General features: G+C 35.9%; 1 long non-coding RNA gene and 2 other non-coding genes across 4 annotated transcripts in view; all 3 read right to left on the reverse strand.

Moving 5' to 3' along the window:
* LOC104007768 (uncharacterized) overlaps positions 1-16,833 on the reverse strand; it is a 48,278-nt gene that overhangs the window by 14,105 nt on the left and 17,340 nt on the right. For both annotated transcript variants that reach the window (XR_010159684.1, XR_008536851.2), the window contains exon 1: positions 1,355-16,833. This exon is cut by the window's right edge and continues 17,340 nt beyond it. This is a non-coding gene — a long non-coding RNA (uncharacterized LOC104007768). The remainder of the gene's footprint in view (positions 1-1,354) is intronic.
* Positions 2,719-2,806, reverse strand: MIR30B (microRNA mir-30b). Its single transcript, NR_031962.1, has one exon. It is a non-coding gene; the product is annotated as a microRNA mir-30b (primary transcript).
* On the reverse strand, positions 7,072-7,141 carry MIR30D (microRNA mir-30d). Its single transcript, NR_032061.1, has one exon. It is a non-coding gene; the product is annotated as a microRNA mir-30d (primary transcript).

Below are 16,833 nucleotides of genomic sequence, written 5' to 3' on the forward strand. Positions count from 1 at the left end.
TTGAGAAGAATTAAAATTAAAAAAATAAAAATACCTTTACATTTTAACCTGGAATTTAAAACAAGAATATTTCTAGATTTAAAAAACCTCTCAATATGAAGTCATTATCAATGAAGAGGTTAGTTGATTATAATATTGCATAATATGTTGCACTGAGTAACACTTTGACATTTACTAAAAAAAAAAAAAAAAATTAAAAAAGTGGAAATGAACATAACTAAAAGATAAACTCTATTATATATTACAGATTCCCTCCATCTTAACTGACGTTTTTCAATTACTGAAGTCTACAGGAGACATTTAGAATCATAACATTTTCCTATTGGAAATCGATGAGAAGAGAAATAAATCATAAACAGGGGAGAAGCTAAATAATTCATGCCAAATGCTCACCAAATAATTATAAGATACCATATCTTCAAAATTCACAGAAAAAAGTTCAAGTTTAATTTCAGAACATATCCCAAAATTATCAAAGACATCCAATTTTACATTATGTTATCTATTAATACCAAATGGCAATATGGTAAACAAGAGGGGAAAACTGAGACATTTTAACATATATCCAGATTTCATAACATTTAAAACTGATAAGCACACATTAATCAGAAAATATGTGATTAGAATATATTTACTAAAATTCTGTAACAATTCTAATAAATATACAGTGTTTTAAAAAATGAAGGCATGTACCTTCCTGTAAGGGTGGGAGACAGTTAACTGTAAGTAGAATGTTTCACTGCATTAATTCAAACAAGAAAAATACTCAAATTTTCACTTAAGTACAACATAGTTTCACGTATAGCTTCTTCTAAGAGACAAAGTGAGGCAAATCTGATAGCCCACATGATCAAAGACCTTATTATATAATCAGGAATGTATGTAATATAAAGATATAAACATATGGCTATTAAACAAGAAGAAAAAAGGCAATGAATTAAACACTAGAATTAGGAATTTAACCTACAGGCTATTTTGTAGCCTAAACCACATGCATATGCTGAGTATTTTTCACATCTAGCATATGAAAGAAAAATTCTATATTTTATGCACTGAGGCTCAAAAACAAATTGATGGGCAATTCCCAAATATGCTTAATTTGGGAGAAAAACACTTCATAAAACTACCTTTACATTATATGCTTTGTAATGCATTGCAATATGTTTCTCAAAGTACTATAAATTATAAAATAATGTAAAAATTTGGCAAGTTTCAAATTAACATGTGGAGCTCACTAAAACACAGTATGCTTTGCACCTAAGTACAGAATAAAACAGCTCTCTCGTAATGACAAAGAAAATAACAAATTATTCATTAAACAAACAAAATATATAATTAGAAAAGCAGCACTCACCTTCAACAAGTCTCCATGCTTTCATTTCACATTTTTATTTAATCATGTATTTCTCATAACATTTAGACATCTTCCACAGGAGCACCAAACATGAATTCTAATTCTGGATTTAGGCACAGGCAAGAGCATACAGACACTTGCCAAGCTGCTAGGATGTGTGTACTTCTTACATAATTCTCGTTTTATACTTGTTTGTTTTGCTTTTTACCTATACAGAATGTGGATGCATCACCAAAAAAAGAAAAGGCAGGCTGATTTCATGGAACTGAAAAACAAAGCTATAAAAAATTAATTTTCAGTATTTTAAGTAAAGACATGAAAATGGAAATAACGTTTAGACCAATCAATACATATATAGAACTAATTATCAGGTATTAGCTTATTTTTAAATTGTTACCTCATTTAGTCTCAACAATCCTATCAGGTAGGTGCTATTATAATTTCAATTTAGTTGACTGAGGAAACTGAGGCACAGAGAGATTAATAACTTCCCCCAAAGTAACACAGCGAAGTAACTCGCAGAATCAAGATATGAGCTCCAGAAGCTGGGATTCAAAATTCTTTGCCACTATATTACAACAATATCAAAGATTCAAAGCATTTCCATTAAACCAAAAAGTTGGCATCATCTTTATTGCTAAAATAAAAACAAGTTATGTCTGCTTTAAGCATTATGGCAACTATTTACTGAACACCTAAAACACAGCATTAATAATAACTAGCATTTATTGAGTACTTAATATGACAGGTACTGTACTAATGAACAACTTTATATTCATCATATAAGTCAATCCATGCAATCACATACCTATTTTGCAGATGAGAAAACCACTGAGGTATGGAAACAGTGCCTTTCCCTCCTCCAAATCCCGTAGCAAATTCACTTGTGGAGTCCAGATGGCAACAAATGTCTGATGTCAAAGCCCATGCTTGTTAAAGCACACTGCAATACTACAAACCCGACCCCAACTACCAAACAAGGGCATTCTTTTGTCCCAATACCCAGAGCCTTATGTCATGTTAGTGCTATAGCAAAATTGAAAAGATACAATAAAAATTTAAATTGAGTAACAAATTTAAAGGAATTTTAATAAATTTTTAATAAATTTAGGGTAATTTTCCCTCTATAAGCATACTGTTTTTCTGTTTTAACTACTCCTACTGCAACCATGCTTTCTTCTGCTTTTCTCTGCAAACATATTCAAGTAGATCCCTGCCAGCTAGACAATTAACACACTTTTTCTCTGGGAGAACAAAATGGTCTCACATTTCCACAAACCTTTAATTACATTAATTACATTAAAAATTCAAGCCTCTGTATACTATTCTTGCCAAATCTTTTATCAATGTTAATTGGTTGATATTCCAAGTCAGCTGAAGTAAACATCCACCTCCCAGCCAATCCATGTATTACAGCTGAGTGTAGGATGTTTACATGAACTGAAACTTGGTTTAAAGCAGGACTTAAACTCTTTACTAAGTTTGTACAGTTCTTTACATAAGACTCTGTTGAAAAAAAGAACAGGCACAGCATTCACATAAATGAGGCAAGACTCAATCGGAAAGATATCCTGAGAGAAAGTGTAGAATCCAAGGAAAAGGCAGAAGTGAGATGGGTGTTTGTTTTTTTGGAAGTGGGGGCGTGTCCAGGGCGGTGGGGGGCACTACAGGCACGCTACTATGCCTGGCTAATTTTTCTTATTAAAAAAATTTTTTTTAGAGACAAGGTCTCACTATATTGCCCAGGCTAGTCACAAAGAAGTGATAACGTTTTTCACCAAAGGAATTTACAACAATAAATGCAGACATCCTGTAGCGTTCCATATCTAAATGTAGCTGATTATCCAGCCTTCCTACATCCTTCCCTTCAAAACAATCAAACTTGCATTTATAAGAACTTACTTGATGACCAGTATGATGCATCAACCAATCTTCATTAAGAAGATTCCTCCTTTAGGTAAAAGACAGTTAATGAAACACTGTGAGGAGCTTAGTCATCTCTCCTCCCCCTCAACCCTCTCCTCATCTTCTCCCCCACATTCAGAATTCAGATAATTTCATCTCAGGCACATCTTTCCCACACTCTGATCTCTTTCCACCTTCTACTGTTCCCAGTGTCATTAAGGTGTCTCAAAGAAATGTCTCCCCCTCTTTTTGCATTCTTTCTGATTAAAAATATATTCCCACAAATATCTCTACTAACTATTATCAGTGGTCCTACCAACACACTTGCATCAAAGAAGAGGAAATCTTCAAATTTGGAAGTAAAACTACATATAATAACCACTGCCAGCAAACTTTAAAAATCTTTGGCATTTCACAGGTAACCCAGGACTTTCAGGAACCTCGCCAGTCTCTACTAGTCTCTTGTCCCTTCGGGCTGTTTTCCAAAAGCATTGGTTCTCAAGATTAAATACACATATACCTCCCCACCACCCCACTCTACAACCATACTGCTTTTCTGTTTTAACTACTTCTATTACAACCGTATTTTTTTCTTCTGCTTTTCTCTGAAAACACATTCAAATAGGCCCCTCCCAGCTAGACAATTAATATACTTTTTCTCTGGGAGAAAAAATGGTCTCACATTTTCAACAAACCTTTTTATAATCAAACTTCTGGATTAATACATGTTTTTAAGTTAAGGATTTTTCTGTTTTACTTCATGTATTAATTGGGCATAATATCTAGCAGGAAAAGAATGTAAGATGAGCTCTGTGATTCTGAAAGCATGGGCCTAGAGGAGCAGCATCAGCAGTACTTGGGAACTGTGGGGGGAAAAGCACATTCTCATGTTCCACCCCAGACCTACTGAATCAGAAACTTTTTTTGCAGGGCCCAGCAATCTGTGTTTTAATCAATAAGCCCTCCAAGTAATTCTGATGCAAGCTGATATTGAACAGCAATGGACTGTTTCACCAAACCTGTTGGAAAGCTAAAGCAAAGACAGCAGTGAATGTCAAATTACTAGGAAGTTTGTAATATGGTACAGATAAGAAAAAGGCAATGCCAAAACATGTAGCATGGGTCCACCCACAATTAACCAGGCTAGGCAAAGTGTGGCAGAGACTATCTGAAACAGCCTTATTTTAAAAAGTAACTAAGCCCAAACTGATATTCAAACTAAAAAAAAGAAACAAAAATATTACCTGAGCACACACAGCAAATAATGCACATTGATCCAATGAATAAAGCTGTAACAAGAGTAGAAGGGAATCACAGAACATGCTCGATGCAATACCACATGCATGCTGGGGTTTATAGGTTCACAGTCCATTTCTGGGTAACCTCAAGCCCATGACTCATGTAGAAGGAACTGAAGCGTGGAGATCAATGAGAACAAGTCCAACAGTGTATTTATATGACTATTTCTAACCAAGAATATTTGTACAAAAGCATCTAATTTGAAATAAATTGGAAGACCCAATTTTGTAATTACTTATTTGCTTTAAAAAGTTGTCCCTAAGTCATTTCAGACCATATACTCAGGATAAAATATTGTCATTTACAGAATGGTGTTCAGTAACTAAAAATGTTTTACTTTAAATATCAATTGGTAGAACAAATCTTAAATAATAAGTAATTTCTGTGCTTTCTAAGTCCTATCAATGAATAACACAATTTTTTTCTTCAACACTAAGTTAAGGGCTAGGGAAACAAGTTATTACAGGCTTATTGACAAATACTGATGATCTAACATTTCAAGCCATTTGCTATAAATAATCAATTGCTAACCTTATAGGCCAATGGGAAGTTAGTGGTTCTTCAATATAAAAACATAAAGTAGCCATCTGAAAACTACTAAAAAAGGCTGTACCTATGTATTATACTACACTGAAGCAAGGGCATCCAGAATTAAAACTGACATCGTCTTTGATTCACCTCATTAGAGGCAGAATAATATAGAACAAATGTTACATAACACAGATTGCCCCATTAATCTGTAGCATCTAGGGATAACTGGCCTAGCTGGGCAGAGTATAACAGCTTTATTATAAAGAATGCCTACCCCCTCATTTAGCTTAGGTTTGGCCTTATCATTTTGAAAAATCTTTCAAATTTCACTGTATAAATTATGCATCCATCTTACTAAATTTTAAAGCTGTATATCAAAATTTTTCATAAGAAATAAACAGTGTCACCTGGTCAAACAAAATAATCCTATCACCACAGAACACATTACATTCTACCTTTGGCAGGGAAGACTTCTGAGCTCAGCAATAACTATCCTTTCACTGCTATTTGAGTCTAAGGTTTCCAATGTGCTAAAACAGAGGGCCACAGAATATGCAATAAATCTGCTTTATTTAGAGTTCATAGGAAGGGATGCTTGATGCATGCTAATCATCCAGCCTGAAAATTGTATTTACAAGTTGGAAAGCCACCTGAGTCTGAAGCAACTGACCCCCATCCCCAAATAAGTCTTATAAACTACTACTCTAACAAAAGAGCATTTAAAAAATAAAAGCTGTAGCACAAATACATCTGGGGTAACTACATTATGACCAAAACTGTCATTTGCTCATCTGGATAAAAGATAAGAGGAAACAGTAGACACTGCTGCAATAAGATAATATAAAATCATTACTAAAGTACTATACATGCAAGGTGCTTTACTTGCTGTTTATAACAGGAAAAAATAGAATTATCAAGATTTAATGTCTCTGACCTCAGAAAGCTTATAATCTAATCAAAGAAAATAAGCATGTAAATACATTAGATTGGCAAGACCTTTATCTTTTGGTTTAATCATGTATGGAACCTAACATAGTATGTTTAGCAGTTTAATAAAACTAAATGATTTTAAAAAACCAATGCTTTATTGAAAAGAAAAATGCCAATAAAATAGAAATGTTTTCCAGTGTCTGAAAGACTAACAGAAATAAAATAACAATTTTTTAAAACTCAGAAAATAGCTGCTATAAAATTATACATTATCAATTAGTCCACACTGAGTGTCATCTGTGAGAAAAGCCCTTGGATTATTCAGATCTGTGGGGAAACACAAAAAATAGATACAATACAGCTGCTTTCAGGGCAGCTATATTTTAAGGAGGAAGCAATAAATCTGAAAGCAACAATCTGAAAATACTTAGGAAAAATATTAATATAAAAAGACATGCATACCCATTAGCAAATGTAAACAGGCTTAGTGGCTTGACGTCTTGCAGTTTTTCTTAGAGGAGAGTTCTGATTAGGAGCTGTAATATCACTCAGGGTGAGGGGAACAGGAAGTGGGGGGCTAAGAGGACGGAGAAAAATGTTGCACACACATCTCTTTTAAGTATAGGGAAAGCTGAAATTTCTAGATTGCATACTGCTGGGTGGTAGTGATGAAATTATTCTCCAGAACTTCCACAGAATTTACAATGGAGAAAATCAGTCTCCTGAATTGTTGGGATGTTAAACTCCAGCCTACTTGGAAAGGTTATAAAGACTAAAATTTCATTGACAGGGCAGAAACAGGAATAGGCGGGGACACTTTTTATTTAACTAAATTCTCTAAGGCCCAGCAGCAGCACGCTAAGTCTGGGAAGCTCGAGACGGCATATCCTGTTATTAGGAGAGCACCCTACATTCAACTATCATAATACGTGCACTGTCAGTGCAGTAAAAGAATGCAGCTAAAGATTTCTGAGGTTTTCCCACACATTTTATAGCCTCCTCAACTCCACTCCGGGACAGAATTATATCAAGAGGATGTCTGTGAATAGCCGGTAGCAGCAAACATCTGACTGAAAGCTTAGCTGTGTCTTACAGCTTCCAGTCGGGGATGTTTACAACAACAGACTTTCTGAACAAGAAATTTAAGAGGAGGAACAGACATAAATGTTGCCAGTCATCATCTTCAGCTAATAATTTATATAATTTCTAGTGCTGAACAATAGCTGTGACATCTTGAAACAAAAATGATAAAGTTAATGCTAATAATTAAAGAGTAAGTGGTTCACCAAGTGCAATTTCTCCTAAATAATCTAATTTTAAAAGAAAATATGCATTACAAATTTATCTTGGTAAGTATGAAACATTAAAGATATTACCCTGATATCCTACATGAGGACACATTTTTCCAACATATGCAAAAATAAGTTTTCTTCTGTTTTCTTCTCCCTAGAGTTTCAAAATAGTAAACGCATTAGAATGATAACCCTAATGATCAGTGACCATACATCTCATGGATGCCTGCTGCCCTGACGTTATTGTTAAAAATGACTCCTTTTATTTAAAAAAGCGTTAATTTAGTTGACAATGAATAGAGTGGGTTTTCCTGGCAGAGGATCTAAACTGAGTAAGAATCTAACACTTTCTTCCCCTGTCTCCAGCTGATTTAGGTTAGGGATGTACAGTTCAAGGAAATGAGCAAAACAAAGAGGATAATAAAAGAAACTCAGGATCTTAAATTTGTTTATAAGGCAATATACTAAAACCATTTTGTTTCCACACCACTTTTCTGAAAGAAAGGAAAAAGACTAAGTGAAATATAAGTAAATCTGCATTCCATCAAAAACCAAGATTTGCTTTAACTTAAAATATGTAAAATTGCCAGGCACAGTGGCTCATGTCTATAATCACAGCACTTTGGGAGGCCGAGGCAGGTGGATGGGTAGATCGCTTGAGTCCAGGAGTTCAAGACCAGACTTGGGCTAAGTGGCAAAACCCTATCTCTAAAAACATACAACATATTAGCTGGGTGTGGTGGTGCATGCCTGTGGTCCCAGCTATTCGGGAGGCTGAGGTAAGAGGATCCCTGAGCTTGGGAGGTGGAGGCTGCAGTGAGCTGAGCTCATGCCACTGCACTGCAGCCTGGGCGACAGAGTGAGACCCTGTCTCAAAAAAAATAAAAATAAAATAAAATATGTAAAGTAACCTTCTTTTGGGGAAAAAAACTATGAAAACAATTAAAGTCCACAATTAAGTCACGGTGATTTATGAAATGATTTAAGAAATGAACATACATACATACATGAGCATGCATATGTACACACACACTCTACAGAATAACTACTGAAGAAAACCAATATACAAATTCTGAGAGACTACTAATTTCCTAATACCAAGTTTTTTGAGAAACTATGAGAAAAGGATTTCAGTTGCTGATATTTACCCTGTGATAATATTTAACGGTTGCTCTCTGAAATACTTTTTGTTTAATGTTGTAAATAACTCTACCCATTATATAAATAATGCTGGAAATAACGAGGAAAGTACATGTGGTCTCTATGGATACAAGATGACCTTCACTGTTTTTGAAGAAAAATACTGTTTTAAAAAGTCCAGTGGCTATTTACAACAACAACTATTCAAACTGTACTACAACTGAAACTTTCCAGATTTAAATCAGGAAAAAAATAGCTATTTCATGCCTAGGTAGGCACATGATACTTGACTAATGAGGATGCTGCACATTAAGTTGCAATAAACCAGTTACCACAAGTCTCCAAATCTCCCCTTTAATTTACCTTCCTGTTCTCAGTTTAATTTTTTTAAAGACTGATCAAAAGACATTTTTATCAGAGCCACTGTATTTAACTCACACAAACAATACATAGAATATTTTCTTCAGCGTTATGAAGGAATTTTGTCAAATGCTATGACTTTGTATAATATATTCTTGAGGAAACATGAAAATTAAATGTACAGAAGTTGAATATTAAGTATATGTGATAAGAAACCCTATTATAAAATACCTTCTATCATTATAAAATATCTTCTAGACACAATCTTTGTAATAATACACAGTAAGAAGGTAAAGTCTAATGAGGGGATAGCTGAAGCTAAAGGTTTACCATTTTTGGCATGCTTTATGATTTCCATCTTTGTCAAAAACATTACATATTTGCGGGTCAATTTTCTATCAGCATTAGCATTTTACTTTTAACACATTTTTATAAAAATGGGCAAAACACACATGCATACATACAATCTGCTGTACAGACAAAAAAATGGATATTACTGAGCTACTGACTGGAACAGTGCTACTGGTTCAGTAACTGGAAATGTTTGTCAATCTATCAAAGGCAGTTTATGAATAGCCATATATAATGTATGCCATGCCACATTTGCCACAGATTCTGTCCTACCACAGATGTCTCAAGCACAATGCTGAAACCAAGTTAGATACCTAAACACATCTCTTCCTATGTGACGATCCAGAACGAATACAAGCCATTATCCCCCAAGAGTATTGTTATAAGAGAGTTTTACTGGGTTTATAAAATTTTACCAGAATACATAAGAAAACAATTAACAGGAAACAACATTTTGTAACTTAAGATAAATATTCTGGAAAAAAAACCCTCAAATGAAGTAAAATTCTGAATTGGCCTAGATTTCGCATCCCTTAAATCTATTAATCAGCTGAAATTCAGTGATGTCTAGGAAGGCTCTCAGAAATGGTTGGCTACAATTTGACTCTGAACTCTGAAATAAGGCAGGGCAGCTGGGAAGGTAAACACAAAGAGTAGTAGCAGGGTGGTGACAGGGAGAAAACACTTGGCAGAAGGCAAGAATTCACAAACCACTAGAAACCGACCATGGAGCAGAAAATGCCTCCAATTACATGGAAAAAAAAAAAAAAAACACACACACACAGATACTCCCAAAGAGACTCTATTCTTGTTTTCAATCCATTCAATAATAATTACCATTCTCTATATATCCAATGTTAAATAAATAGAGCAGAGACAAAAAGAAAAAGAAAACATTATCTAAATTAATAAACAATCTACTTGAAAAATTTATAAAATAGAAGGGTGTTTAGGACAGAAAGATGAAAAGGCTTCCTGTTCTATAAGGCTTATTTATCATTTACTCATTATTACTAACTGCCCTTTGTAACAAAAGCTTCAAAGTGTTTTTATACATTTTCTCATCCTTATGCAGTAACTACTTTTAAGGTTAGTAGCAGAGCAGATGATAATTCTATTTTACAGATGAAGAAGAAGGTACAGATTGGAGAAACGATTTCGCTAAGCTCACATGAGTAAGGAGCTGAGAACAAATTCTGGTTTCCCTGACATGCACACGCACACATGCAGAAACGTATGTAGTATGTGTGTGGATGTGAACGCTAGGCCCTGGAAGAAACAAAGACGAGCAAGCCAAGGAGTCCAAGGAGGGCCTGTTCTGTGATTAACAATGCTCACTGCCTAGAAGGTTGAGACTAGGAGACCAGAGACTCAGCCTCCCAGGCTGCTGACTACCAGCTAGCTGTGGATTAGGAGCACAGCACTTACTCTTTTGCCTTTATTTTCTTGACACACAAAATGAGGCTTAGGCAAAACAATTTTATTTCAGTGGGAAAAGTACCAAATCCTGATCAGGCAGGCCCACTATCTAGGAACAACCAAGTACCTGGTGACTCTGAAGACATCTAAGCCTGGCACAATGAAGTCTGTAAGATCGTAGCAAGAGTCTCAGGGAATGGTAACGTCTGCATCCCATCTACTTTGCTGAATTCTGAAGACACCTGAAAACAACCAAATGGAACATGAAGATGAAAGCACTGTGAAACATACTGTCCAACAACAAAGTACGCTTTAATCATCACCATGACATCTTATTTGTACCGCATGCTCACACCTTTTATGTAACTAGATTTTTACAGTGATAACTGAGAAGTAGGCAAGATGGCTACCATTATATCCCTGCTAAACCCAGCTATAATCAGTTCTGCTATAATAATGAATATCTGCTTTCTGAAGTATCCATTTCAGATGTTGTGACTATAAGACTCAAATTAATTATCAAATCAAAGTTTGCCTAAGATACTATAAACAATCAAAATATATCCATACTATGAAGGATTCGGCAGCTAGACTGTTCTTAATCCTTCCCCTACTTCTGTCACCTCTAACAGGAGCACGTCTCTTCTTGTGCTGTATGAGCACAGTTCAGATACAAATACCCTTTGGTGTTATTGGTGCTTAGACCTGTGAGGCAGAGAAACACAGCTCCCCATTCTCCACAATTCTGAACCAAGCATCATCATATACTCACACAGCACACAGCCTGATCTAGGCCAGTGGTTCTCAATGCACTCTCCTAACCAGCAGCGTCAGCATGGCTTAGGCAACTGTTACTAAAGTAATTCTCAGACCCCCACCCCAGACCTACTCCATCCAAACTAGGGGGATGGGAGCCAGCAGTCTGTTTAACAAGTACTCCAGGTAATCCTGACCCATACAGAATCTTCAAAACCATTGATCTGAGCTTAGTCTATAGTCTCAATAACATGCCTAAAGCCTAATCAACAACACAGCCTTGCCGTTAGGGTGACCAGTTGTCCTAAATAGTATTTTAAGAAATTGTTCTGGTTTGTCCGGGACTGAGAGGGTTCCTTGGACGAGAGATTTTGAGTTTTAAAACCAGGACAGTCCTAGGCAAACAAGGATAATTTACCTTAATTGTGATTACAAATCAAAGCTGAAACAACTATTCACTTAAAATGGAGTGATGCTATTACAGACTAAATGCATATTGCATTTTGAGTGGAGGGCGATGGTAACATTAAAATCCTAGGATGCATGAATGGATAATTTTGTTTATCATGTCGGTAAACTGTCTGCATAGGAATGCTTCAAACCTAGAGGGGAGGTGAAGTGGGAGAGTGCTTTGAACAAAAGGATCAACTACTTTTTACTAAACTATAGGGCATTCAGAATTTTTGTTTTCAAAATTCTCTGACCATAATTGAAACCGATAGTGAGTTGAATAGTAGCCAGTACCTTCTTAGATTCTTGAAACAGTGCCCACTCAAAGACCTAGGTCATAAATATAGTAAAATTTGTCACCACCAACACATAGAGCTAACTGAGTGTTAAGACCACTTAGAACAAGAGAATCTGAGTGGGTATGTAGGCCCACAGCACTCAGATAACTGAAATGCAGAGATCCTAAACTCTGCTTTAGAGACTTAAGTAAACACCATGAACTACACCCAAAACAAAACTGATAACCACTATAGATTCTATAGTGCATTCCATGATTCATACATACAATAATACATTTAAATTTCCAAGAATCCTGGAGGGTAGCACTATATAAACACAACCTACATTTCAATAAGTATATTTAATTTTCAAAGTCCACACCTGGAGGAAAATTGCTAACTTCAGTCTCAATATATAAGCAAAAAGAGATTTCAGAAAATAAGGATTGAAGAGACCTTAACTGTAAACCTCATTGACAGAGAATATGTGTGTAATGTCCAACGGATGCCAGGCTCTGAAACAATTCTTATTATGCACCTAATTTCAAAGCAGTTTTAATTTTCTGAAATGCATTTTCAAGCTTTTCTAGTAAATAATCTACTTCACGCTCTACTTGAGAAAAAGAATCCTCTTTACAGACAAGTGAGATAAATGACTCTCCTACCAATTTATCCTTCATAAAGTCTGACTATTTATACTGTTTCCTGGAAGAGGCCACACCTGTTCCTTCAAATCCTTGTCCTTCCACTTATAACTAGCTATGTAATCTTGAGTAAGTCATTTAACCGCTCCACACCAGTTTCCCAATCTGTAAAATAAGAAAACCCTACAACATAAAAGAATAAAGCTCTCACAGAATAGTTGTGAATATTAAATAAAATGATGTGGGTATAAAAACATTTGAAAACAGTAATGCAATGTGCAGATGTTAAAAGCATTTACAGATTGCAGCCACACTTTTTTGAAAACCTTCCCCCTGAAAGTCTGTATCTGAATAGTCTGCTGACCATGAGGGGCATAATCTGTGAGTACAACAGAGTTCTTCAGTTATATTTGACATGGTATTAACTAACATGGGGGGGAAATCAGTAACACTAGCTAGCACCTGAGTCACTCGCTACATCTTCTGAAAAAGTTTTAAACAGTAAAAGAAAAAAAAAAGCATCAAAAACACAGAAGAGAGAAACAACCGTCAGTTAATTAATAGAAGGAAATAGTACACAGGGACCAAAAAAAATTTAATTCTGAATAAAGCCAGTGAGATATGTGAGTGGAAAAAGAATGAGTATAAAATTATTAATTTATTAATTCCCTAAACGTTTCAAAAGAAAGATGATGTGACAAATTAAGCTAGAGAATGAAGGAATGATCAGTAACAGAATTAAGATTATCGCTTTTATACTTCAAACAAATTTGACAAACATGAAACCATAAATGCTGAAGACTGGGAAGCACAACTGTAAACATGTCTCTGATGCAGGGAACTCAAAAGGGTACTCAGTCAATCCCAGGCAACAAAATTTGGAATCTAAGGTGTGCATCTGGATATAATTGGGGATATCTGCATAATTTCTAGTAAGAAAGATAACAAAAACGCCAATAACCACAATACCATTATTCCCAGGTCAGAAAAAACAAGTACTTCCATAGTGACAGAATGATAGGGGAAACAATGTATTTGGCAAGGACAGGCATGTCTGTTTCTCTTCAGCCTTTGAAATGACCAGCAAACACAGCATCCAGAGTCTCTCACAGCAGCAAAGTGATCACATGCATCCTTAATAGTAAAATTCTATTAATGTTTTGAACTCCAACCCTAGAGCACCCATTCTTTTAAATATCTTTAGGAATGATAATCTGATAGTCTACTGATAGGAAAGCAGTATTAGATAACAATTAAAAGCATGGGCTTTACAGTCTGACAGAACTAGGCCAAACATTTGACTTCGTGAGTTTGAAAAAGTGGCTTTACTTTTCTGTGGCTATTTGCCATCTGTTAAATGACAATTTAAAATACCTATCTTGCCTGTGATCCTAGCACTTTGGGAGGCTGAGGCGGGTGGATCACCTGAGGTCAGGAGTTCAAGACCAGCCTGGCCAACATGGTGAAACTCTGTCTCTACTAAAAATACAAAAATTAGCTGGGCATCATGGCAGGCGCCTGTAATCCCAGCTACTCGAGAAGCTGACATAGGAGAATAGCCTGAACCTGGGAGGCAGAGGTTGCAGTGAGCCGAGATCGCACCACTGCACTGCAGCCTGGGCGACAAGAGCAAGACTCCGTATCAATAAAATAAAATAAAATAAAATAAAATAAAATAAAATAAAATACCTATCTTGGAGGGTTATTATGAGGATTGAATAAGATAATGTAATGATCATCAAATGCTAAGCTCAGAGGCAGGCACATAGCTAGTATGCAATAAATGGAAACAAAGATTCTTTACTTCCTCTTAACAACTTAATTCACATAGCTTTTACCATTTTCAATTCTTTATGTTTCACTTTTACAAATCCTATTTATCCTTCAAGGACCAGTTCAAATGCCAAATTCTCTGCGAGAACTTAACTAATAAAACCAGCCACTTAAAATGTATTATACAGCCAGGCGCAGTGGCTCATGCCTGTAATCCCAGCACTTTGGGAGGCCAAGGCGGGCAAATCACTTGAGTCCAGGAGTTCGAGACCAGCCTGCCTGGCCAACATGGTGAAACCCTGTCTCTACTAAAAATACAAAAATTAATTGGGCATGGTGGCGCATACCTGTAATCCCAGATACTCAGGTGACTGAGGCAGGAGAATCATTTGAACCCCTAGAGGCAGAGGTTGCAGTGAGCCAAGATTGTGCCACTGTACTCCAGCCTGGGCAACAGAGCAAGACTCTGTCTCAATCAATCAATCAATCAATCAATCAATCGTATAATAGATATGCAGCAACAAACAGTAAATACATGGTGCTTACTATCTCTGAGGCAATGTTCTAAGTGTTTTATATATATTAACTAATTTAATCCCCATAACAACACTATTAGGTAGGTACTAGTGTTATCTATCCTCTTTTTGTAAATGAGAAATGAGAGACAGAAAGCAATGTACCCAGAGTCACAACAGCATTGGTAGACTGGCTCCAGAGCCTACTCTCTTACCTGTGCTGTACTGTCTGTGCTGTTAACTGAGAAGGATGATTAATTATTGCAAGGAGATATTCAAAGAACTGACAGCTTTATATTTAACACAGCTGGAGATGTTTTCTACACAGGCTAAAATCACTCACTTTGGATAGCTTATTCACCCTTTCACAGAAAATACTTGCACAGTTCAGTTTCTTGATCTGCACAAAATAAAGATGAGAAAACAATAATTCATACACAATCTGGTTGTATTTTTATATCGGTTTTATATTTTAGGCTGCTAACTTGCGTTCAATTTTCTCAGTTCAAATTTCTAAGATTCTGGCTCCCTTCTTCCTAAGGCCCAGGACATGGATAACCGACATGGGCAGCCTTATCCTCATGTGACCAAAGAGATAGATAATGCCAGATCACCTACCACATTAGATTGCTAAAGCTATTGCCATCTAATTCTTTTTTTTTGAAACAGAGTTTCACTCTTGTTGCCTAGGCTGCAGTGCAATGGCGCAATCTCAGTTCACTGCAACCTCCGCTTCCCCGTTCAAGTGATTCTCCTGCCTCAGCCTCCTGAGTAGCTAGGATTACAGGTGTGGGCCACCACGCCCAGCTAATTTTTTTGTATTTTTAGTAGAGACGGGGTTTCACCATGTTGGCCAGGCTGGTCTCCAACTCCTGACCTCAGTTGATCCACCTGCCTCAGCCGCCTCCCAAAGTGCTGGGATTAGAGGCGTGAGCCACCGTGCCTGGCCTGCCATCTAATTCTTTATACAACTATAATACAGTCTTCAGGAATCACTAAATATTCTCAAAAATGTATGCCGTTTTGATTTTATACACATACACACACACACACACGTCAAAGATACTTCTTTATAGATTAAAATATATATATATATATAATTACTCTTTAAACAAAGGGAGGCTCAAGGGTATGGCAACAAGTCATACCCAAAAATTACAATTATGAACATTCTTTGTGTGGGAGACAAAAAGTTAATATCTTTCCTTTTTAATCAAACTTTATAACACAGAATCAAGAGAAAGAATAAAACACACGTGCCCAAAGGATAATGTTTGGTTTTTACAGAAAATTATAAGCTCTTGAAAGAGAAAGGGCTTACAAGAAAACTACCATTTTTCCCTAATTATAGCAGTGCTACTTTATCTACTTGTTCTATGAATGTATTTTTGGTACCTTGTTTTAAGATTCAGAATATGTTATAACATCAACAATGAACTCATGTGCTAGCGTTCTTAGGAATGGCTATACTTCAAAATAAAATACAGTAAAAGGAGCCAAAATTAACAAAATGATAGCTGTTTCTCAATTTCCTTTCAGGATTTTTCAAAATACAAGGCTTAATAAAACCTACCTCGCTTAAGAGAAGGAATACATCTATTCAAGACCAACTATTCTTATATTAGTCTCTAACCAGGTTTCTATTTAAAATAAGACATGCTGTCATCATGGTGACTGTCAAGATAGGTAGGTCTTACTGGTCAGACATGGATTAACCCACTAGACCTGATGGATCGTGGCCTTCAAACTGGCTTATGGCTGGGAGGCAAACAAGTGCAAGAAAGGCCTAACAGCCAAGGCAATATAATATATATTAAATTGAAATGAGAAGCCAAG

Source organism: Pan troglodytes, chromosome 7 (assembly GCF_028858775.2).
Source record: "Pan troglodytes isolate AG18354 chromosome 7, NHGRI_mPanTro3-v2.0_pri, whole genome shotgun sequence".
Lineage (NCBI taxonomy): Eukaryota > Metazoa > Chordata > Mammalia > Primates > Hominidae > Pan > Pan troglodytes.